The following is a 26,911-nucleotide window of genomic DNA, read 5'->3' on the forward strand; positions in this document are numbered from 1 at the left end:
AAGAAGGAACCTAATTGAGGTATACAAGATAATGAGAGGCATAGATAGACTTGATATCTATGAGAAACTTTTTCTCAGGGCAGAAATTGTTAACATGAAGAGTCATAGTTTTAAGCTGGTTGGAGAAAAGTATAGAGGGGATGTCAGAGGAGGGTTCTTTACGCAGAGAGTTGTGAGAGCATGGAATGTGTTACCAGCAGCAGTTGTGGAAGCGAGGTCATTGGGGACATTTAAGAGACTGCTGGACATGCATATGGTCACAGAAATTTGAGAATTGGTACAATAGGTTTACCTCATATGAGGATCAATGGTCGGCACAACATCGTGGGCTGAAGGGCCTGTTCTGTGCTGTACTGTTCTATGTTCTATCTATGTTCTAGTAGGATCAATCTTAAACAAGGAATCAAGCAGGCTAAAAGGGATCATGAAATGACTTTAGTGTGCAGAATTAAGGTGAATCCCAAGGCTTTTTATTTACATGTAAGAGGCAAGATGTTAACTAGAGAAAGGGTTGGTCCACTAAAGGATAAGGAAGGAAGGTTGTGTATTGAACCTGAGAAAATGGGTGAGATTCTCAGTGATTACTTTGCATCAGTGTTCACTGAGGAGAAGGACATGATGAATGTTGAGATTAGAGATAGAAGTTTGTTTACTCTGGATCACGTTGACGTAAGGAGGGAGGATGTGTTGGGCAGGCTAAAGAATATTAATATGGACAAATCCCCAGGACCGGATATGATCTGAAGGAGGTTGCTGAGGGAAGCAAGAGAGAAAATAGCTGGAGCCCTGACAGATATCTTTGTGGTATCCTTAAACACTGGTGAAGACTGGAGGTCTGGAGAGTTGCTAATGTTGTCCCCCTGTTCAAGAAGGGGAGTAGGGATATTCCAGGTAACTACAGTCCAGTGATGTCAGTGGTGGGAAAGTTGTTAGACAAGGTACTGTGGGATAGGATCTATTTATATTTTGAAGAAAATGTGCTTATCAATGATAGGCAACATGGTTTTGTGTGGGGTGGATTGTGCTTTACCAACTTAATAGAGTTCTTTGAAAAAGTGACCAAGTTCATAGATGAAGGAAGGGCTGTAGATATCACATACAAAGTCTTTAGTAAGGCGTTTGTTAAAGTTCCCCATGGTAAACTAATGGAGAAAGTGAAGTCACATGGTGTGCAGGGTGTTCTAGCTAGGTGGATAAAGAACTGGTTGAGCAACAGGAGACAGAGTAGTAGTTGAAGGGAGTTTCTCAAAATGGAGAAAGGTGACCAGTGGTGTTCCGCAGGGGTCAGTGCTGGGCCACTGTTCTTTGTGATATACATAAGTGACCTGGAAGAGGTCATTGGTGGTCTGATCAGTAAGTTTGCCCATGAAAAAAAGATTGATGGAGTAGCAGAAAGCATAGGGAACTGTCAAAGAATATAGGAGAATATAAATATACTAGAGAGTGGGGCAGAGAAATGGCAGATGGATTCAGTCCGGTCAAATGTGAGATAGTGTATTTTTGGAAGGTCTAATTCTAGAGCAAACTATACTGTAAACGGAAGAGCCTTGGGAAAAGTTGATGAGCACAGAGATCTGGGAGTGTAGGTCCATTGTAGCCTGAAGGTGGATAGAGTGGTCAAGAAGGCATATAGTATTCTTGCCTTCATTGGACGGGTATTGAGTATAAGAGCTGGCAGGTCATGTTAAAATTGTACAAGACTTTGGTTCAGCCACATTTAGAATATTGTGTGCAGTTTTGGTCGCCACATTACCAAAAGGATGTAGACGCTTTGGAGACGGTGCAGAGAAGGTTTACGAGGGCGTTGCCTCATATGGAAAGTGCTAGCTATGAAGAGAGGTTAAGTAGGTTTATTTTCACTAGAAAAAAGGAGCTTGAGGGGGTTCCCGATTGAGGTCTACAAAATCATGAAGGTTACAGAGATAAAAATTTTTCTAGAGTGAGGGATTCAATAACAAGAAGTCACGTGTTCAAGGTGAGAGCAGAAAACTTTAAGGGAAAGTACATTACAAAAGGATGGTAGGTGCCTGGAACGCGTTGCCAACAGAGGTAGTAGAGGCAGGCACAGTAGATTCATTTAAGGTGCATCTGGACAGATGCATGAGTAGGAGGGGAGCAGAGGGATACAGATCCTTAAGAATTGGACAATAGGTTTAGACAGTGGATTTGGATCAGCACAGGCTTGGAGGACCGAAGGGCCTGTTCCTGGGCTGTAAATTTTCTTTGTTCTTTGACAACCAGCATGGCTTTGACAGAAGGAGGACATGCCTAACAAAGTTCATACATTTATCAAGGAGGTGATCAGGTGTGTGGTTTGTGGGTAGTGCAGTTGATGTAGTTTATATGGATTTCAGCAAAGGCTTTGATAAGATCCCACATGAGAGACTGAACAAGAAGGTAAAAGTTCACGGGATCCAAGGTAACTTGACAAGTTGAATTTTAGTGACAAATTTGGTAGAAGGCTGTTTGTGTGACTGCAAGCCAGTATCTAGTAGGAAGTGCAGGGTCCCTTATTGTTCATGATATATATATAAACACTAAAGATGGGCCGGGTGGTTAATAGTGAGAAAGAAGGCCTCAGATTACAGGAAGATATTGCCAAGTTGATCAGATTGGCAGATCAGTGACAGATGGAACTTAACCCTGAAAAGTATGCACTTATGAAGAAGTAACAAGTTAAGGAAATACTCAATGAATGGCAGCACAATAGAAAATTCAGAAAAGCAAAGGGATCTTGAGGTGCTTGTCCATAAAATCCTGAAGGCAGCAAGACAGTTTAATAGGGTAGCTAAGAAGGCTTTTATCAGTCATGGCATAGATTATAAGAGCAGGGAGTTTATAGTGGAACTGTACAAAACTTTGGTTAGGTGATTGCTGGATTACTGTTTGCAATTTTAGTTGCTACACTGTAGGAAGGATGTGATTGTACTGGGGAGTGTGCATAGGAGATTCACCAGGATGTTGCTTGGAATGGACCATTTTAGCAACAAGGAGAGGTTGGAGAGGCTTGTGTTGTTTTCTTTAGAGCAGAGTAGGCTGAGTGGGGGCCAGATTGAGGTATATAAGATTATCTGGGGCATGGATAGGTTGGATAGGAAGCACCTATTCCCCTTAGTTGAAGGTGGTGTATTTTAAGTGGAAAGAGGCAATTTGAGGAAATATTTGTTTCACAGAGGCTGTTGGGAATCTAGATTAAAAACAAGGACTGCAGATGCTGGAAACCACATTCTAGATTAGAATGGTACTGAAAAAACACAGCAGGTCAGGCAGCATCTGAGGAGCAGGAAAATCAATATTTCGGGCAAAAGCCCTTCATCAGGAATAGAGGCAGAGTGCCTGCAGGGTGGAGAGAGGCACTCTGCCTCTATTCCTGATGAAGGGCTTTTGCCCGAAACATCGATTTTCCTGCTCCTTGGATGCTGCCTGACCTGCTGTGCTTTTCCAGCACCATTCTAATCTAGAAGCTGGTGGGGAGCTGGAATGCACTATCTAGGAGGATAGTTGTGGTGGGAAACATTATAATTTTTAAAAAGTACCTGGAAGAGCATTTGAAAAGTGATAACATGCAAGGTTATGGGCCAAATGCTGGAAAGTGTCATCCAAGTAGATAGGTCAGTGCAGACCTGACGGACAGAAAGGTTTGTTCTTTGCTATATGACTCTGATTCTATGTATTGATTTGCTGCTTAACTCATAATCATCATTGACTTGATAATATATTTGAATGTGGATAGTCGTAACAATGTGAGTGTGTCACAATTCACTTCTTATACAGGTAGTTCTGTTCCAATGCTTGTTTCGTCAACATGGATTTACTGTAACACGATTGACGCTATTTCTAAAATGTGAATGTTTAAATGTGTTGGCTGTGGTGCGACGATGATGCCAACACTTTTAGTGCTGTTTCTAACGTGTGATTTTGCTATAACATGGGGGTGCACAAGAAAACGTTATATATATTTTTAAAAATTGGTTACTGTAAATTGTGATTCGTTGTCAGACAATGTGTGTTCTGGGATGAAAGTAGTGCTCATCATGTCAACAATGAGTACGCATGTGTTACTAAATTGTCAAACAACGGTAAATTTTTAAAGGTAGTCCTTCACAAGAATATGATCTTCCCATGAAATGTGTAGATCTGTTGCTACTTTGGTGTGGATGGGACATCATGTGGATGCAGAGGGTCTGTCTACTGCTGGTGCTGGTGTGTTTGGTATCATTGAGCTGCATTAACAGTTCATTACATTTCCTGATTCATCCCTGGTCAGTTCACTGATTCAAGTACAAGCCAATTTATGTGTCAAATACCCATGTGTCTCTGAATGTGGATATATAACACGGATATGATATCTGGGCATAATGCTTTGGTATTCTAATTCTTTTCCCCTTGAAAATGAATTGTAACAAGTTCAACTCCAGGTGGCCAAAATGAACAAAGCTTTTCACGTACTCCTTAATACTATCAGGCCTTGTACCTGCTCATCTTTAGCAATTGCTGATTGTAACTTCACACTGGCTGTGGTCAAAGTCTAAACAGTTAATGTTGAGAATGTCATCAACCTTATATTCCACAGCATCACTGTGTCGATAAAGAGGAACCTCTTGATGTTACTGTGGGTTCATTTATCAGCTCAGTATGGCAGACAGGATCATCCTGATACCTGAATTATACCTCACTTCTTAGTCATTCCCTTCAAGACTACTGACTGATTCAATTGTGTTAAGTGTGGTCCGTTCTGCTGTAGTCAGTGTAGTTTAAATTTCATGGATTGTGACTTTACCATGACCTATGTATATTGGGCATCCTGCTGCTATTACACCATTGTTATCTACTGTACTTGGTAGAAGATTTCAGGAAGCCAAGTTGGCGATGTATTGTCATTACAATGTGATTCTACCCATGTACAGAATCAATGATCTCCTAAACTCTGGGACAGGCAGTATCATGGAATGCCACTCACTGAGGTACATGCCTTTCAAGATATATAGTGGTAACTTGTTGGCACTAGTTTCTGTGTTCATACATTCATACATTGCATTAATTGTTCCTCAGCTAATTGAATCTGCACTGCCAAAAATACACAACTACCTGCACGAGTCCCACTTTCCTGCACGAGTCCATAGCCTTGAATGTCATGATACTTTGAATGCTCATCCAAGTATTTTTTTAAAGGTGGTGAGGTTTTCCGCCTTAGTTACCCTGACAGGCTACGCTTTCCAGACCCTCTAGGTGATTTTGCCATGCTGCCTTTTCAGGATATGATGTTAATTGTTGTAAAAGCTGCTGATCACCTTGTAGTATTGACTTAGTTTATGAGGTTAACATTCTGGAGTGTTTGAGTAAAAAATGAGGTCTGCAGATGCTGGAGATCACAGCTGAAAATGTGTTGCTGGTCAAAGCACAGCAGGCCAGGCAGCATCTCAGGAATAGAGAATTCGACGTTTCGAGCATAAGCCCTTCATCAGGAATGAGAGAGAGTAGCCAAGCAGGCTAAGATAAAAGGTAGGGAGGAGGGACTTGGGGGAGGGGCGATGGAGGTGGGATAGGTGGAAGGAGGTCAAGGTGAGGGTGATAGGCCGGAGTGGGGTGGGGGCGGAGAGGTCAGGAAGAAGATTGCAGGTTAGGAGGGCGGTGCTAGTTGAGGGAACCGACTGAGACAAGGTGGGGGGAGGGGAAATGAGGAAACTGGAGAAATCTGAATTCATACCTTGTGGTTGGAGGGTTCCCAGGCGGAAGATGAGGCGCTCCTCCTCCAGCCGTCGTGTTGTTATGTTCTGCCGGTGGAGGAGTCCAAGGACCTGCATGTCCTCGGTGGAGTGGGAGGGAGAGTTAAAGTGTTGAGCCACGGGGTGGTTGGGTTGGTTGGTCCGGGCGTCCCTGTGGTGTTCTCTGAAGCGTTCCGCAAGTAAGCGGCCTGTCTCACCAATATAGAGGAGGCCACATCGGGTGCAGCGGATGCAATAGATGATGTGTGTGGAGGTACAGGTGAACTTGTGGCGGATATGGAAGGATCCCTTGGTGCCTTGGAGGGAAGTGAGTGTGGAGGTGTGTGCGCAAGTTTTACATTTCCTGAGTGTTTGGTCATGATCTGAAATTCACCTTTCACTTGGTTACTCTGAACTGATGTTTGGGTAGGTACAGCAAACTCTCACAGATTGTGTTGGGTTGCTATGACCCTGCTGTCCATAACAAGAGTGTGTCGACACCTAGAGCATGAAATTGCTGTTGACCTGCCTCTATGGTTTCATAATGCATCCATCTTCAAGTAACAGGCTTTTCTCTTCCCAAGAATATACTTCCTAAAGGTGTTGAAGTAACTGCCAACTTAATGAGGCCCTCTGAGAGTTTCTGTTTGGAAAAATCACACTCATACCCTTTGCAATGGCAGCTTCCATTCTGGCGTTGCTGCATGTAACTCAATTTGGAGCCTATTCATTTTGAAATTAATTTTTACCGTAAGTTGTTCTTCTCATACTTTTTAAATCTTTGTTGGATCTTTCTGATCTTCACAGATTCTGGGAAGTCCCCACTGCAAATGGTAAGCAAGGTTTTTAGACTTCTCAGGACCATTTATCACTTGTTATAGAGTCATACAGCACAAAAACAAATCCTTCAGTTCAACTAGTCCATGCTAAACATAATCCCAAAGTAAATTAGTCCCATCTTCCTAATCTTGGCCCATATCCCTCCAAACCATTCCTATTCATGTGCCTATCCAATGTCTTTTAAATGTTGTAATTGTGCCCACATCCACTACTTCCTCAGGAAGTTCATTCCACACACAGGCTATCCTCTGTGCAAAAGAAATTGCCCCTCATGTCTTTTAAAAATCTCTATCCTCTCACATAGTCTTAAAATCCCCTATTCCAGGGAGAAGACACTGACCAAAGAGTATATGATGTTTGAACAGTTGTAATTGTTTGAAAGTGTCATCGCATGACCATTCTATAATTGTGTCTATCTCAATTTTTCATTGTGGATCTTTCTTTTTCTTAGGCATAGAATGTAGTGGCACATTTACTTATTTATTTTATTGGTTTTGCTTTGTTTGACTTTTTATTTTTAACTTCTTTGCATCTGTCTCTGCTTTTCTTTTGCGGCTCCTTCTCCGGCCTTAGTCCTTTTAAGAGTGTTTGCAGTTACAGATGTCTGCCTGTAGATGGTGTTTGTGTCAAATAGTTACCCTGGGTCTGTGAAAAACCTTGGCACTGATTTAAGAAAGAAAATGGTGGACTTGATTGAGGTTTGGAAAGAGGGAAGTCTGATATCGGAGAAAGCATTTTTAAGAGCTTTCAAAGCTGGACAGCAGATCTTTAAGGACCATTTAAATTTTTATTTTTAAATAGAACAGCAGAGGGTAGGGTTTGTTTCATAGGAGAGTTTTCACTGTGTAGCCTTTAATTTTTCTTGATATATAACTACAGCCTTTTTATTTTAAGGAAAGGGACTATTTGAAATTTTTATATCTGGCACCAAACGTTTTGACTTTAATTAAAGTAGATTGACCTCTGACTGATCAGTGTGACCGTATGACTGTCTGTATGCTCAAAAGCTGATAATGCTTATTATCTTAATTCTTTCCCAGAGCTGCTGTTGAATTAGTCTTCAAATGGTTTTCCCAAATATTAGTCACTAAGACCTTGGGACTCTTTCTTCATAAATGCTCACTGTTTCTAACCATGATATGGATTTTGCTTTCAACAAGTTGATTTATCTGAATATTACATTATCCCTTGTAACATAAAGAAACTAGGAGATGGATATCATGAAGTTGAAAAGTATCTGAGTTGAAGATGTTGTTTATTTGTTGAGCTTTCCACATAGAGTGTTTAACTCATATCTAGCAAAGAAACTGCGAGTCAACTCTTATTAATAATAAACAATAATATTTATTTATTTAACACCATTAATACTATATCAACAAAATACACTATAAACTAACAATTTACAATATAAATCTAATTAGCTAGCTTGTGCTTTAACTTAACTCTGGATGATCATATTCCATCACACTAGATCTTGGCCTTGATCCACATGGTGATGATTGGCTGGTTGTCTTCTCCCAGTTGTCCCAGGGTGTCTTCTCTTCACAGTGATTGGTTCTCGAGTTACTGCTCCTGAGGATGGTGTTGTGGTGATTCTTATACTTAGTGGTTGTTCCAGCCTAGTTGGGAGGGTCTTTAGTGTCCTCCAATAGATTGATCAGGGCTCAATCATCCCAATTGATTGGACCCAAACAGGCGTTGACATGTCGATGGCAGAATAGTCCTTGGGCATCCATTACTGACATCGGTAGTCCTCTCAAATAAGGGTTTGAGATGCTTTGTGTCTGGAAAACAACTCAAGGTTTCAATTGTCCTAGGTATAGCATTCAGGTTGATTCAATTCATGGAACATAGAACATTAAAGTGCAGTACAGGCCCTTCGGCCCTCAATGTTGTGCCAACCCGTGAAACCAATCTAAAGCCCATCTAATCCGCACAATTCCATTATCATCCATATGTTTATCCAATGACCGTTTAAATTCCCTTAATATTGGTGAGTATACTACTGTTACAGGCAGGGCATTCCACATCCTTACTTCTCTCTGAGTAAAGAACATACCTCTGACATCTGCTCTGTATTTATCACCCCTCAATTGAAAGCTATGTCCCCTTGTGCTAGCCACCACCATCTAAGGAAAAAGGCTATCACTATCCACCTTATTTAATCCTCCGATCATCTTGCCTCTATGAAGTCACCTCTTAATCTTCTTCCCTCTAACAAAAACAGCCTCAAGTCCCTCAGCCTTTCCTCATAAGATCTTCCCTCCATACCAGGCAACGTCCTGGTAAATGTCCTCTGCACCCTTTCCAAAGCTTCCACATGCTTCCTATTATGCGGCGACCAGAACTGTACAAATGCAGCCACACCAGAGTTTTGTACAGCTACAACACGAAACATGGAACATAGTACAGCACAGTAATGGCCCTTCAGCCCTCAATGTTGTCCTGACCTTTTATCCTACTCTAAGATCAAACTAACCTGCATACCCTACATTTTACTATCATCCATGTGCCTATCCAAGTGTCGCTCAAATGTCCCTAATGTATCTTACTCTTCTACCACCACTGGCAGTGCATTCCACACATCCTCCACTCTCTGTGTAAAAAAATACCTCTGACATTTCCCCTAAACCATCCTCCAATCATCTTAAAATTAAGTCGAATCGTGATAGCCATTTCTGCCCTGGGAAAATGTCTCTGGCTATCTACTCCATCTATGCCTCTCATCATCTTATACCAGTTTCCTCTCATCCTTTTTTGCTCCAATGAGAAAAGCATTAGCTCCCTCAACCTTTCTTCATGAGACATATCCTCCTGTCCAGGCAGCATCTTGGTAAATCTCTGCACCCTCTCTAAAGCTTCCACATCCTTCCTATAATGAGGCGACTAAAACTGAACACAATATTCCAAGTGTGGTCTAACTAGGGCTTTATAGTACTGCAGCATAACCTCATGGCTGTTAAACTCACAGCTCCCCCTGCTAATGAAAGCCAATACACCATATGCTTTCTTAAAACCCTATCAACTTGGGTGGCAACTTTAAGAGATCTACGTACATGGACCCCAAGATCCCTTTGTTCCTCCACACTGTCAAGACTCCTGCCTTTAACCCTGTAATCTACATTCAAATTCAACAACCAATTTCATACTTTTCCAGGTTGAATCCCATCTGCACTTCTCAGCCCAGCTCTGCATCCTGTCAATGTCCCAGTTGCAAATTACAACAGTCCTCCACACTATCCACAACTCCACCAACCTTTGTGTCATTGGCAAATTTACTAACCCACCCTTCTACTTCCACATCCAAGTCATTTTTTAAAATCAGAAAGAACAAAAGTCCCAAAACAGATCCCTGTGGCACATCACTGGTCACTGAGCTCCAGGCTAAATACATTCCATCTACTACCACACTCCATCTTCCATTGGCCAGCCCATCCTGTATCCAGACAGGCAAATTTCCCTATATCCTATGCCTTCTTACTTTTGAATGAGCCTTGATCGGCAACCTTATCACACGCCTTACTTAAATCCATATACACCACATCTACTAGTCTATCTTCATCAATGTGTTTTGTCACTTCCTCAAAGAATTCAATAAGGCTGGTTTCTGCTGCATGCTAATTAGCACAGTCACTTTGGTCAAGGTGTGTCTCAATTTCCCAGCATGACTCATTTATTGTCCATCTTTCATAAATCCATCATTTTGAGTGGTCTGATGGGCCACATATTACAACTTGCTATTACGTACAAACATAATGCTCACAGGCACATCAGTGTCTGGGCTAATATTAAACTATTAGATTACAACAGAGAAACATATGAACATACAAACAAGAAACAAGACCGGGCCATTCAACCCTTCCAGCCCACTCTGCCATTCAATAAGATACTGGCTGATCTGATTTTAATTACATTTGTGCATATCTCCAATATTATTCATCCCCTTGGTAATCCAGAACCTATCTTGCTCTAGGTTAAAATATGTAAATATTCTGCATCTACTGCCTTTCAAGGAAGAGACTTCCAAAGAATCACAACTCTTTGAGAGATAAAAATTAGTTTTTTTCATCCCTAGCTTAAATGGATGATTCCTTATTTTTAAACATGACCCCTAATTCTAGATTCTCCCTCAAGAGAATATTGACACCCATCTGGTCAAGTCCCTTCAGCAGTTTTTTCAATTAACTCACTCCTCCCTCTTCTATCTCCCAGAGATTACATAGCAAGATCTGTCAAGCCTTTCCTCAAGAGGCAAACTGCTCTTACCAAGTGTTAGCATGCAACTAGACAGCTTCAAGCTTCAAAGGAGACAAGCAGAGGCTGGAAGAACACAGCAAGCCATGCAGCATTTGGAGGCAGATAAGTCAATGTTTTAGGTCTAACCCTTCTACAGGACTGGGGGTGGGTGTAAAGTAATAAATTAATTCCATTAAGATGGTGCATGCAATCTTTACATCATCAGGTCACATGCTATGAGGCAAATGTACTATTATAAGTATGTCAAAGATATACAACCATTTGATATTGTGCAACAGTGATGCAGAGTGTGGCACTTTCTGTATTGGGTTTTTTGGTACCTGTATTGGTTTCTTGGAGTGTGTCTGTCTGTGTATTGTGCTTCTGGATGTGTATGCCTCTCTAAATAGTGTGTCTGTATCTGTATTAGGTTTCTGAGAGTGTGTATCTGATTCGGGTTTTTGGAAGAGTGTCTATCTCTACTGGGTGTATGCGACAGTATCTGTATCAGTATTGTATGTGAGAGAGTGTGTCTGTATCTGTATTGTGTGCAAGTGAGTGAGTGTGTATCTGTATTGTGTGCGAGTGAGAGTGTGTGTCTGTATCTGTGTTGTGTGTGAGAGAGTGTGCCTGTATCTGTATTGTGTGAGTGTGCCTGTATCTATATTGTGTGTGTATTTTGTGTGAGAGAGTGTGCCTGTATCTGTATTGTGTGAGTGTGTCTGTATCTATATTGTGTGAGAGAGAGTGTGTCTGTATCTGTATTGTGTGCAAGTGAGTGAGTGCGTATCTGTATTGTATGTGAGAGAGTGTGTCTGTATCTGTATTGTGTGTGAGAGAGTGTGTCTTTATCTGTATTTTGTGTGAGAGTGTGTCTGTATCTGTATTGTGTGTGAGAGAGTGTGTCTTTATCTGTATTTTGTGTGAGAGTGTGCCTGTATCTGTATTGTGTGTGTGTGTCTGTCTGTGTATCAGCATTGTGTGTGAGAGAGAGTGAGTCTCAATCTGTATTGTGTGTCTGTATCTGTACTGTGTCTGAGAGTGTGTCTGTATTTATATAGAGTTCCTGATAGTGTGTCTGCCTCTAAATTGATATCTATGACTATATCTGCATTGATATACTGAGAGAATAGACTAATTTAGAACTGGATAAAACTGGAATCTAAGTTACTGAGTGAGCTAGGCCTCCTGTGTTGAAACAAAAATAAGTATTCAATCCAGTGTGACTGAGCACCCGAGTGCAAGTTACAATAGAGTGCAGGAGTTTTCAGTGAAGAAAGAAGAGGGGTGTTTTGTTGCTTTTTACCTCAACAAAGCAGCTGATTGGTGAGCATTTCTAGAGTTTAATATTAGTTTGTTAAGAAGGGAAACATAACAATAAAAAGTAAAGAGCAGGGACAGTAGGTTGATATTAATGAATGATTTAGTTAAATTGAGATAGCAGGTTGGATGGTGTGTTGTAACTGCAGCTGCTGAACAACAAGTGTTCCACAGTGAACATACCTGTAACAAATGTTTGCACCTCAAGCAACTTTAGATCTAAGTTGAGGATCTGGAGTTTGAGCCGTAAGTATCGCACGGCACTGGAGAGAGGGAATATTATCTGGGCTCCAGGTGGCAGTCACATCACTTGAATCTTGATCAAGGACAGGAAAGTATGGGACACAAGGTGTACCTCTCAAGGAGCCTGAGTCCCTGCAATTGTCCAACAGTATCAGGTTCCTGCAACTTATTTAATAAGAGTGAGCCTTTAGGGAAGAGAGTGACTGAACCATGATACCACGGAACACGTAGCCTTTTAATGGTGGTAGGGTGGGGTGGAATTAATGGGAATGTAGTAGTGGTAGGGGACAGAATAATTATGGGAATAGATACTGTTCACTGCAGAGGGTGAGACCTAAGGCTGATTTACCTGTTTGGTGCCAAGGTTAAGGATATACCTAGGGACTGGAGAAAAGTTTAGAATGGGAGGGCAGCAATCGAGTATTTGTTATCCAAGTTGTTACCAACTACACATTAGGTTTAGAAAAGAGATACTGATGAAAGAGTTTGAAAGATTGATTGACACTACAACCACAAGCGCCCATTCCCTTCAACAGTGATGTTCAGTAGTAGTGTGCAGTATTGACAAATTGCACTGCAGAAATTAATCAAAAATCCTCAGACAGCACCTTCCAAACCTATGACCACTTCAGTCGAGAAGGACAAGAGCAGCAGATAGATAGGAAAATCACCACCTTCAAGATTCCCTCCAAGCCACTCGCCATCCTGATTTGGAAATATATTGCTTTTCCTTCACTGTTACTGGGTCAAAATCATGGAATTACCTCCCTGATGGCATTGTGGGTCAACCAACAGCAGGTGGGCTGCAGCAGTTCAAGAAGGTAGCTCACCATCACCTTCTCAAGGGCACCTATCGATGGGCAATAAATGCTGGCTAACCAACGATGCCCACATTGCGCAAAAGTAAAATGTAAAAAAATCTGCAAATTAAAACCGTAATCCTCTTATGAACTCCCCATTGCACATTCACTGTTGCAACAAACAAAATATGGGTAGAGGGAAACTGAGAGATAGTGTCGCGGATACTATTCACAGTTACTGAAATGATACTTATGATTCTTGTGCCGTTCAGAACATTGCTTTTCAATTATCACTCTCTGGGTGTTTCCACTAGTTTGCAATAGAAACAAGATGGCTACTTTGTTTATGAAAGATTTCTGACTTAAGAGCTAACAGTCACAGCTTACAACAGCTGAAGCAAAAATTAACTGGTTTCCTTTAGGTTCAAATTGGGTTTTAGCTACAAAGAAAAGCAAGGCAGCTCCTGAGCTGTGGAAAAACTACTTCTTTCTCTTTCTCTTTTTCTCTCTCTCTCCCTCTCTCTCTCTCTCTCTCTCTCTTTCTCTCCCTACACCACCCCTGTTTTGTTCCTAGCCCCAAGCTATTCAATTATTTGAGAACCGATCACACAATTCTTTGCAGGCAAAAGGTTTTATCATCAAAAGTGGTCACTAATCCATTGACCAATTGAGTTATTGTCACTCACCAGCTGCATCGGAATACAGAGTCCCCTTGGCTCCAGTTCATCTACAGCCACTTCAATTACAGTTGTTCACACGATGCTCATCATAAGTATCAGGTTACGTATTTGTGAAAATAAGACACCAGTTTTAAAATAGTACTTTCCCATTTCAGCCTACATTTTAAACAATACAGACCAAAAACTTGTGTCTTTACACAACTGAAAATGCCTTTTTGCCCTGTTATAGTTTTCTCTGTAACTTAAACAGAGATTGTATTCGCTTGGTACGAATCCAAAGCTATTCAGCTCCTGAGGTTTTGCTTCTTTTTTCTTTATCTGGCTGAATAGCTTCTAATTCTGGAATTGATTTTCATATTGAGGACCACTCCAGCCAAAGTTAGGTGTCAATACATTGTGTCATTAGAAACTACTTGAGTCTATCAAGTTCAGAGATCTCTTAGAAAATCCTTCAATCTGATTCTTCAGGGGCTTCCTGCAAATCCCTCCCTCCCAAAGTTATAGAGTCATAGAGATGTACAGAACGGAAACAGACCCTTCAGTCCAACTTGTCCTTACCGACCAGACATCCCAACCCAATCTAGTCCCACCTGCCAGCATCCGGCCCATATCCCTCCAAACCTTTCCTATTCATATACCCATCCAGATGCTTTTTAAATGTTGCAAACGTACTAGCCTCCACCACTTTCTCTGGCACCTCATTCCATACACGTACCACCCTCTGCGTGAAAATTTTCTCCTTATATCTCTTTTATATATTTCCCTCTCACCCTAAACCTATGCCCTCTAGTTCTGAACTCCCCCAATCCAGGGAAAAGACTTTGTCTATTTATTCTATCCATGCCCCTCATGATTTTATAAACCTCAGCCCCCGATGCTGTAGGGATAAGACCCAAGCCTACCCATCCTTTCCCTGTAGCTCAAATCCTCCAACCCTGGCAACATCCTTGTAAATCTTTTCTGACCCTTTCAAGTTTCACAACATCTTTCCGATAGGAAGGAGACCAGAATTGCACGCGATATTCCAAAAGTGGCCTAATCAATGTCCTGTACAGCTGCAACATGACCTCCAACTCCTGTACTCAATACTCTGACCAATAAAGGAAAGCAACCTAATGTTATCCTATTTACCTGCGACTCCACTTTCAAGCAGCTATGAACCTTCACTCCAAGGTCACTTTGTTCAGCAGCACTCCCTAGGACCTTACCTTTAAGTGTATAGGTCCTGCTAAGATTTGCTTTCCTAAAATGCAGCACCTCGCATTTATCTGAATTAAACTCCATCTGCCACTTCTCAGTCCATTGGCCCATCTGATCAAGATCCTGTTGTAATCTGAGGTAACCTTCTTCGCTGTCCACTATACCTCCAATTTTAGTGTCATCTGCAAACTTACTAACTTTACCTGTTATGCTCACATCCAAATCATTTATATAAATGAAGAAAAGTAGTGGACTCAGCACCGATCATTGTGGCACTCCACTGGTCACAGGCCTCCAGTCTGAAAAACAGCCCTCCACCACCACCCTCTGTCTTCTACCTTTGAGTCAGTCCTGTATCCAAATGGCTAGTTCTCCCTGCATTCCATGAGATCTAACCTTGCTAATCAGTCTCCCATGGGGAACCTTGTCGAATACCTTACTGAAGTCCATATAGATCACGTCCACTGTTCTGCCTTCATCAATCCTCTTTGTTACTTCTTCAAAAAATTCAATCAAGTTTGTGAGACATGATTTCCCATGCACAAAGTCATGTTGACTATCCCGAATCAGTCCTTGCCTTTCCAAATACATGTACATCTTGTCCCTCAGGATTCCCTCCAACAATGTGGCCACCACCTATGTCAGGCTGACTGGTCTATAGTTCCCTGTGTTGTCCTTACCACCCTTCCAAAACAGTGGCACCACATTAACCAACCTCCATTCTTCCGGCACTTCACCTGTGACTATTGATGATACAAATATCTCAGCAAGAGTCCCAGCAATCACTTCCCTAGCTTCCCACAGAGTTCTAGGGTCCACGTGATCAGATCCTGGGGACTTATGAAGAATTCTTGATTCCCGAAGAAGGGCTCATGTCCGAAACTTCGATTCTCCTGCTCCTTGGATGCTGCCTGACCTGCTGCGCTTTTCCAACAACACATTTTCAGCTGGGGGCTTATACACTTTTATGTGTTTCAAGACATCCAGCACTTCCTCCTCTGTAATATGGACCTTCAAGATGTCACCATCTATTTCCCTGCATTCTATATCTTCCTGTCTTTTTCCACAGTAAACACTGATGCAAAATACTCATTTAGGGGTTCACTGACCTTTGAGGGGCCCTATTCTCTCTCTAGTTATCCTTTTGTCCTTAATGTATTTGTAAAATCCCTTTGGATTCTCCTTAATTCCATTTGTTAAAACTATCTCATGTCCCTTTTTTCCCCTCCTGATTTCCTTCTTAAGTGTACTCTGAATGCCTTTATAATCTTCTAAGGATTCACTTGATCTATCTTGTCTATACCTGACATATGCTTCCTTCTTTTTCTTAATCTAACCATCAATTTCTTTAGTCATCCAGCATTCCCTATACCTACCAGCCTTTCCTTTCAGCCTAACTGGAATATACTATGTCTCTGGATTTTCAATATCATTCTTCTGAAGGCTTCCCATTTCCAGTCGTCCCTTTACCTACGAACATCTGCCCCCAATCAGCTTTTGAAAGTTCTTGCCTAATACCGTCAATACTAGCCTTCCTCCAATTTAGAACTTCAACTTTTAGATTGGTCTATCCTTTTCCATTACTATTTTAAAACTAATAGAATTATGGTTGGCCCCAAAGCTCCTCCACTGACACCTCCGTCACCTGCCCTGCCTTATTTCCCAAGATTTGTGCGAAGATTTGTAGCTCGGGTGCTCGTTGTTGTGGTTCTGTTCGCCGAGCTGGAAGTTTTTGTTGCAAACGTTTCGTCCCCTGGCAAGGCGACATCATCAGTGCTCTGGAGCCTCCTGCGAAGCGCTTCTTTGATGTTTCTTCCGGTATTTATAGTGGTCTGTCCTTGCCGCTTCCTGGTGTCAGTTTCAGCTGTCCGCTGTAGTGGTTGGTATATTGGGTCCAGGTCGATGTGTTTGTTGATGGAGTTTGTGGATGAATGCCATGCCTCTAGGAATTCCCTGGCTGTTCTCTGTCTGGCTTGCCCTATAATAGTAGTGTTTTCCCAGTCGAATTCATGTTGCTTGTTGTCTGCGTGTGTGGCTACTAGGGATAGCTGGTCGTGTCGTTTCGTGGCTAGTTGATGTTCATGTATGCGGATTGTTAGCTGTCTTCCTGTTTGTCCTATATAGTGTTTTGTGCAGTCCTTGCATGGTATTTTGTAAACTACATTAGTTTTGCTCATGTTGGGTATCGGGTCCTTCGTTCTAGTGAGTTGTTGTCTGAGCGTGGCTGTTGGTTTGTGTGCCGTTATGAGTCCTAAGGGTCGCAGGAGTCTGGCTGTCAGTTCTGAAACGCTCCTGATGTATGGTAGTGTGGCTAGTCCTTTTGGTTGTGGCATGTCCTCGTTCCGTGGTCTGTCTCTTAGGCATCTGTTGATAAAGTTGCACGGGTATCCGTTTTTGTTGAATACCTTGTATAGGTGTTCCTCTTCCTCTTTTTGCAGTTCTGGTGTACTGCAGTGTGTTGTGGCTCTTTTGAATAGTGTCCTGATGCAGCTTCGTTTGTGTGTGTTGGGGTGGTTACTTTCATTACTTGGGTTACTTGACCCAAGAGTAGGTCAAGTTTTGCACCTTCTCTACTAGGTACATCCACATACTGAATCAGGAAATTTTCTTGTACACACTTAACAAATTCCTCTCCATCTAAATCCTTAACACTATGGTAGTCAAAGTCAATGTTTGGAAAGTTATAAATCCCCTACCATAACCACCGTATTATTCTTACAGATAACTGAGATCTCCTTACAAATTTTGTTTCTCAATTTCCCTCTGGCTATTAAGGGATCTATGATACAATCCCAATAAGGTGATCATCCGTTTCTTATTTCTCAGTTCCACCCAAATAACTTACCTGGATTGATTTCCAGGAATATCCTCCCTCAGTACAGCTGTCACTATCCCTTATCAAAAATGCCATTTCCCCTCCTCTCTTGCCTCCCTTTCTATCATTCCTGTAGCATTTGTATCCTGGAACATTAAGCTGATAGTCCTGTCCATTCCTGAGCCATGTATCTGTAATTGCTATGACATCCCAGTCCCATGTACCTAATCATGCCCTGGGTTCATCTGCCTCCCCTGTTAGGCCTCTTGCATTGAAATAAATGCAGTTTAATTTATCAGTCCTACCTTGTTCTCTGCTTTGTCCCTGACTGCTTGACTCACTTCTTTTATCAATTGGACCAGTCTCGCATTGATCTCTTTCCTCACTACCTCCCTGCGTCCCAATCCTCAACCCACCCCCCACCGCCCCCCCCCCCCCAACCACCTTACTTGTTTGAATCCTCCCGAGCAGCTCTAGCAAATCTCCCTGCCATTACATTAGTCCCCTTCCAATTCAGGTGCAATCTGTCCTTCTTGTACAGATCACTTCTACCCCAGAAGAGATTCCAATGATCCAAAAATGTGAATTCTTCTCCCATGCACCAGCTCCTCAGCCATGCATTTATTCTCCTCAATAAAGTCAGAGATTGCTGTTCTCAACAACAAAGACAGAGACTGTTGTTCTCTACAATATATAATAACAGAGACTACTGATCTGGACTACAAAGACAGGGATACCTGCTCTCTATGTCAATGACAGGGACTGCTGTTATCTGCAAAAAATACCTCGGGCTAAACCTGGGCCTGACGACTTCAGCCATCCGGGGACTGCATACAAGGCCTATGTCTGGGGCTTGGAGACTGGGATCTGGAGACTCAGAATATGTCCAGGGTTTGAAAACTCAGTCCGTGTCTGATGCGTGGAGCCCAAACTGCGGCCGGTGATAGTAAACTTGATAATGACAAGCTGAGAAAACGTAGACCAGGAAAAAACTGGTGCAAAGATGAGAGGACACAGATCTAAGGCTTTGGGCAGAGCAAGGGGGACAGGGGATGTGAGGACAACGTTTTTATGCAGCATGTAGTCTGGAACTCAGAGTGCAAGAAAAAATCCTCATGATTGCAAAAGTGACCATTTGCGAGTTTGCCCTCATTCCTGCAATGCACACTGTGTGAAGTTCTGAAGTGTGAATTAAAGAAAATACATTTGCAGAACTACAGGCATATTGCAGGGAAATGCAATTGACTGAACTGTCTCATGAATGTGGACACCAGGGGAAATCCTACAGATCATTTCCCTAACAGAAACAAGCAATTATGAAGGATTTTACTTGGAACTTATAAAAATCAGTTTCCTGCAATGAGTAATGAAAAATTGTTTCCACAAAATTATTCAAGTATTAATATATTACTCATAAAAATTTCATAAATATTGAAAAATTCTGTTCGTAAAATCAGAAGTACTCAGGTACTGTAAGCATATTAGAGCAAAGCAAGACTGGTTTCCTTTTAAGGATTCCATTCTACATATCATATGGCCTTTGAAGTGGAAAAAAAATGTAATCTTGGCTCCAAAACAGGAAAGTTAAATCGAAGAATAATTTTGATATTTTTCTTTCCATTCGGGGTCCTTAATGAGCTTTTTGCACGAAGCAGTATGTTTCTATCTTTACTGATCCTAATTTAGAATCTTACACACAACAAGTGCGTGTTTCAGGAAAGAGGGTGAAAACTCAAACTGTCAGTGAAAGCTAACATTCCTGTGCCACATCTGGCAGGTCAGAATGTGCAATCGTCAGCAAACAGGCCCATTCCTGACCTTCCAGAAATGGCAGAAACACCTGTTTCTGCAATTCAGTGTCATTTTTCACTCTAATCTTCACGTCCAATCACTCCAGAAGATTCATTTCAATGTCTAACAAATTACAGAAGGTCATAAACAGACTATCATTTTCTAGCTGCACATTTGCAATAGATTACAGATTGGAAGAAAATGAATAATAGTGTTGCTATTGAGAGGCCTGTGTTTGCGTGCATGTCCTCTGAAAATTTAAATTTTGCACACTTTCTTTTTCACTTATTTGGAATCTGCAAAGATTGCATGACAGTTTCTTTAATCTAAAAAGGTAAGAGTTTTCACTGAGCTTAGGGGATCCCCACCTTTCAGCAGACATTTTTGATACTTTTTTTTTCTTCATAGTGGTTCAGTTGGTGTTGTACTCACCTCTGTGTCACAAGATTCCAGATTCAAGTCCCATTCCAGCACAAAAATCAATTCTGACATTTTCAGTGTAGAACCTGAGGGTGTGCTGCACTGTCGAACATGCCATCTTTCAGATGAGATGTTAAACTGAGATCCCACCTGCCTTTTGGGTGGATGTAAAAGATTCCACTGACTATTCAAAGAAGAGAAAGGGCGTTCGACATTACAAAAACATATGATCTGATCATTATCTCATTGCTTTTTGTGGGATTTTGTTGTTTGCAAGTTGCATACCACATTTCTTACATTACAACAATGATTGTTCATCAAAAAATGACTTCACTTGCTGTAATGTGCTTTGAGCTGTCTGTCAGTTGCGCAAATTGCAAAGTGCAATGTAAATGCAATGTTTCTTTTTCTTTTCATATTTTAGAAGTTCTTATCCTCATTATTAGCAGGTGATATATAATTGTGTAGGGCAGACAGGCAGGTATGAATGGAGTAGTTCCCCCATATGTTCCTTTGGATTCTAGAGATCACTGTTGACACTGCGTTACTGCAATCAATGTCTACTACAGACTATGATACCATGCCATTTTAGAGGAAATTAGCGCAGCTAAATGTGACTCAACTGTAGAGAGCTGTTGCTTACTTGTGGTTATAACTGACAACTTTGAAATTACAAAAGGTTAATGCTGCCTTTTTGACTGATATAAGTAACTGCTCATTTTAAACTCAAATGTTTTACATGATGGGTACTCTACAGGCAGAAAGAGGATGAATCTTTTGGAAGATTATAAAAAATGTTTCAACCTAATTTTATTGTTCATTAGGAATCGGTTAACTCTGTTGGCCGGATGGCCAGTTTGCGATGTAGAGCAATGCCAATAATGTATGTTCAATTGCCCCACTGGCTGAGGTAACGATGAAGGTAATTTCCCTTGCCTGTGATGTGGTAAGCCTAACGAGAGAACAGCCCTGTGGCTGGTGGAACTATTGCAACTTCATTGATCAGAGAATAATTTCAATCAGAGTAGTAGGCAGCAAATTGACCATTTAAATAATCCTTCCCAAACCAGTTTTAACCACCATGTTAACTGTGGTACGTTTAGGAATAAAGGACCAACGTGGACATTTGGTCTCTCAAGCCTGTTCTGCCATTTAATCAGATAATGGCTGCTCTCTATCTCAACTTTACTTACTCCCCTTTGCTCTATTTATCATAAGTTCATATGATATGGGACAGAACGAGGCCGTTTGGCCCATCGAGTCTGCTCCACCGTTCGATCATGGCTGATATGCAATTCAGCCCCATTTTCCAGCCTTCTCCCTATAACCCTTCAACTCATTACTGATTAAAAATCTGTCCAACTCCTCCTTAAATTTATTCACCCAGCATCCACTGCATTTGGGGTAGCAAATTCCACAGATTCATAACCCTTTGGGAGAAGTAGTTTCTCCTCAACTGTTTTAAATTTGCTACCCCTTATCTTAAGACATGCTGGAATGTCCTGTCATCCCTGAATGCCCCACAAGTGGAAGCATTCACTCAACATCTATTTTATCCATACCTTTTATCATCTTGAAAGCCTCAATTTGATCTCGACTTATTCTTCTAAATTCCAGGAAGTATAGGCCTAAACTGTTCCATTCTCTTCATATGATAAACCCCTTATCTCTGGAATCAATCTAGTGAACCTCCTCTGAACTGCCTCCAATGCCACTATATATTTCCTCAAATAAGGGAACCAAGACTGTGCACAATACTCCAGGTGCAGTCTCAGCAATGCCTTGTATAGTTGTAACAATATGTCCTTACCTTTATATTCTGTTTCTTTAGTTATAAAAGCCAACATTCCATTCACTTCCTTTATTATCTGCTGTACCTACATGCTAATTTTCTGTGACTGATGAACAAGGACACCCAGATCCCTCTGCACCAGAGCAACCAAGGTCTCTGTCCATTAACATAACAAGTCACCATTTCATTTTTACGACCATAATGCATGGACTCATACTTATCTGCACTAAACTCCATCTGCCACATTTTGGCCGACCCTCCTAACCTATCTATATCCATTTGTAAGGTTCTTATTTCCTCATTGCAATTTTTGTGTCATCCACAAATTTGATTATAGAACCTTCTATCCCTGTACAAAGTTATTAATATAGATTGTAAATAGTTGGTGTCCAAGGACCGAACTCCGTGGTACTCCACTGGTTACTTCCTGTCATCCAGAAAAAAAACCCTTTTAACCCAATTCTTTGTCTTCTGTCCGTCAGCTAGTCACCTATCCAAGCTAATAATTTACTCCCAATCCCATGTGATCCAATCTTATGAATTTACCTTTTGTGCAGCACTTCTGAAAAGCCCAGATATATTACATCTATAGGATCCCCATTATCCACTTTGCTTGTGACATCTTCAAAGAACTCTAGCAGATTAATCAAACATGACTTGCCCTTCATTAAACCATGCTGACTCTGACAGATAGCATTTTGACTTTCCAAATGACCTGATATTGCTTCTGTAATAATTGATCCCGACAGTAGAGGTTAAACTACTAGTCTGTAATTTCCCACATATTGCCTCGCTCTCTTTTTGAATAAGAGCATTACATTAACATTTTTCCAGGGTAAAAACAATGACTGCAGATGCTGGAAACCAGATTCTGGATTAGTAGTGCTGGAAGAGCACAGCAGTCCAGGCAGCATCCAAAGTGCAGCGAAATCGAAGTTTCGGGCAAAAGCCCACTGGAACCTTTCTGTATCCAGGGAATTTTGGAATATTGTAACCAATGGATCCATTATCACTGCCACCATTTCCTTCAATACCCTGGGATGTAGATCATCAGGCCCAGGAGACTTGCCTGCCCTCAATCCTAATAGTTTGCAGAGTACCTTTTCCTTATTAATGTTCATTGTTTTAAGTTTTAAGTCTCTGACTGACCCATTCCATTAGGAATAGTATTACTGTCCTCCACAATGAAAACTGAGGCAAAGTATTGATTTAACATCTCTCTAATTTCAGTGTTCCCCACTATTAACTCTCCAGTTTCATCTTCCATGGGAACCAACATTCACCTTAGTGACTCTCTTTCCTTTTATATACCCATAGAAGCTTTCTGTAGCATTTCTGTCCGCACAGGGAACAAGTTGGGCAAGAACTTGCGCTGAGGCTCCTGCAACTCTCCCTCCTTGATCCCTCTACCTGCCTCAATCACAGCCATACCCTTCTGTCCATGACCACTGGCCAAATTCAAGTTAGTTAGTCTAAGCGGTGAGACTGTCTCCTGAAACACAGTGTCCAGGTAACTCCAGGTCTCCAAATCATACTTTCTTTTTGCATTTGACCTCCCAAAACTCAGCAATTATTAAATCTGACCACATTTTCCGACTTTCACCTCAAATTCTTCTCTAATTTGCTACTCACTAAACTAACTCTATTTTAGAATGCTGGGTTATAAGGCTGGAAATACCCTTGGCACTGCAGCAGCCTCACATTATTGAAAATGTGGCATAAACCTTGTTTACAAGGAAATTCTCAGCCACAGATTATTTCAATACAGCAAGTGTGCTTGGCCCTTAAGTCTACACTAATGCTTTTCTCCAATGTGAGTCACAGTCATTCTGCTGATCCCTCCCCAATACCAGAAAAATACTTTTTTTTCAACAATTCTCTTACTGTATTTTAGAAATATTTATGAGCTGCTTGTACAGTTTGTAACAGAGAATACAAACTTCCAACCAACCTCTTGGCAGCACATTCATCAATAGCTTTTATGATTCCATCAATTATTGTTTGTCTAAGCTGTCCAGTGGATTTGACTTGTTGCTAGTCATATCATAGCATATTACAGCACAGAAGGTCAATCAGCCTGTATTGTCTTTCTGTCTCTCTGAAAGAACTTTCCACTGATTCTTAGTTTCTTTTTCCCAAAAGTCTTTAACGACAAGGAATGATTACGGATAGTCAGCATGGTTTTGTGCAAGGGAAATCGTGCCTTGCAAAATTGAGTTTTTTTGAGAAAGTAACTAAGAATATTGATGAGGGCAGAGCTGTAGACATTGTTTATTTGGACGTTAATAACGCCTTTTACAAGATCCCGCATGGTAAACTAATAAGTAAAGTTAGATCACATGGGATTCAGGGTGAGCTTGCCAATTGGATATAAGATTGGATTAATGACACAAGACAGAGTGATGGTAGAGGATTGTTTTTCGGACTGGAGGCTGTGACCAACAATGTTCCACAATGATTGGTGTTGGATCCAATTTTGTTTGTTATTTATATAAATGATTTAGATGAGAAATATAGAAAGCATGGTCAGTAAGTTTGCAGATGACACCAAGTTGAGGTGGTATAATGGACAGTGAGAAAAGGTAATCTAAGATTACAAAGAGATCTTGATCAATGGGTAAATGGGCTGAAGAACAGCAAATGGTGTTTAATTTGGATAAATATGAGAAATTGCATTTTGTTAACACAAACAAAGGCAAGACTTGTATAATTAAAAATAGGATCTTTGTCCATGCTGTAGAATAGAGACCTAGGGGTTCAGGTACATAATTACTTGAAGTTTGTGTCACATCTAGAAGGCTAAGAAGACATGCTTGCCTTCATTGTTCAGACCTTTGAGTATAGGAGTTAGGATATTATGTTGAGGTTGTACAGGGTATTTGTGAGGTCTCTTCTGAAGTATTGTGCCCAGTTCTGGTCTCCCTGTTATAGGAAGGCTATGATTAAACTGGAGAGAGTTCAGAAGAGATTTACCAGGGTGTTGCTGGTAGCGGAGGGTTTAAGGGGATACGAGGACTTGTTTCACTGGAGGTTAGGAAGTTAAGAGGTTTGTAAGACCTTAAAGAGGTTTGTAAGATCATGAAGGGGCATATTCTTCAGGTGAATGGCAGGTGTATTTTCCCTAGGGTGGGGGATTTTAAGACTGGGGCGTATTTTTAAGGTGAGAAGAGAAAGATTTTTAAAAGCCGTGAGGGGTAATTTGTTTACATAGACAGTGTGGAACGAACTACCAGAGGAAGTGGTAGATATTTAGATACGTACTTGAATAAGAAATATTTGGAGCGATATGGGCCAAGCACAGACAGTTGGGACTAGTTTAGTTTGGAAACATGGTCAGCATAAACTGGTCGGATTGATGGGCATGCTTCCATGTTGTATGATTGTATTTATTTTCTATATTTTATCACCTTTCAGAAGTTGCGTGGATTCTGTTTCTCCAATTATTCTGGTAGAATATTCCATGTCTTAACAGCTCTTTATGTAAATAGATTTCTCCTGTTGTCAGTCTTCATTATTGTAGTGGTGATCTCCCTGCAGTTACTAACTGACCAACCAGTGGAAATGTTTTTACCAAAATCCTTGAGTCTTTATCAGCTGTGTCAGATTCCGCTCTAACTCTTTTTCCAAACAAAAGAAGCACTAGCATCTCTAGATCGTCCTCAGAATTAAAGACTCTTCTCTGTCATGTTCATCATCTCCTTCTGAAGAAATACACTCAAAATGAGACACAATGGGTCAACTTTCCAAGTAGATGAGGTCTAAATATGTACAGAAGCCCAGAGGAGTACCTATCTGAAATCAATGCCTGACACCCTGATTCTCTCCTGGAACTGACTAAAATATCAGCAGGCCAACATTATTTCTTCAGTGGAATGACCTAACAAAACTCGCGTGGAAAAGAATTAATGGACCAATTAGACTATTGACAGCATCGTTCGAGTGCTTTGCAACATTGCACAAATTGGGGCAGCATGTTGTGCTTCCTATTTTCATAAATCATTTTGAGGTTGGTATGGAATTTCAACCAATTTATGAAGATCATTGATCAAGATAATGCTCTAATCAGAGGAATGGCTACAATGCTATCTTAAACTTTCCTCCTATCGCTATGGAAATATAAATGTGGAGAGGTGTAAAACACACTTGCAATTCTAAGTCACACTCACACCTTTTATGCAATTCGCACAGAGAAAAGATTGGCCTCAACATATTACCTTAAGTTCGCTTTTATTTCCATTTGATTATTGAAAATGTTGTAAGTACAAACTGAGTTGTGAGTCCAGCCTGTGTGATTGTTGGCTCAAAATAAATTACAAACTATGCACAGTGAAAAAGTCAAGTTCTACTAATTGAAAAAAAATGTAATCCACAAGAATGTTCTATTTTGGTTTTTAGCATCCTTAAGAACTGAAAGGTTTGGAAATGAATAAAAGAATAGCTTGCTATAATTAGTGGACAGATGAAAGGGAGACTGTGGCCATCATTTCTGTGTTATTTTCCATACTTTCCACTATCTGAACAGTCAGCAAACTCTAACTGATATATGTTGGTAAATGTTTGGCAGAATCTTTAGTTTCATACACTTCTGTGTAAAACCACTTCCTCTTGTGAATTCACAATTTGTTCTCATTAACACTCTTTACCACAAATTATGAAATAGTTTTAGTTAAATCATGTGCTTTTGACAGAGTCTACAGCAGCTAAATGCATCTATGAGTTCCTAATATGCTCTCAACGGAGGAGAACTTCACAAACATGTTTATGATGTCATTCTGCATACTCACTGGAGCATTCATTTTTGGGCATGACCGGTGTGAAGCCAGCAGGTTGATCACTTTGACCTGATTTAGGCCCAATTTCATGGATCTTAGGCAGTTCAAACCCACTGATACAGGGAAAGGTTTATAATATCTGAAATCTGGTTTTGTATGAGCAGTTCTAACACCAATGATTACAAGGTTGAATCTTTGAGGGACTAAAGGAGGTGACAGTAATGCAGAGTGAAGTTATGTGGAAATTGCTCTCAGGTGGCTATATTTCACAACTTTGAACGAGCTCAGTCCCAGTGG

The sequence above is a fragment of the Hemiscyllium ocellatum genome, chromosome 39 (assembly GCF_020745735.1).
Source record: "Hemiscyllium ocellatum isolate sHemOce1 chromosome 39, sHemOce1.pat.X.cur, whole genome shotgun sequence".
Classification (NCBI taxonomy): domain Eukaryota; kingdom Metazoa; phylum Chordata; class Chondrichthyes; order Orectolobiformes; family Hemiscylliidae; genus Hemiscyllium; species Hemiscyllium ocellatum.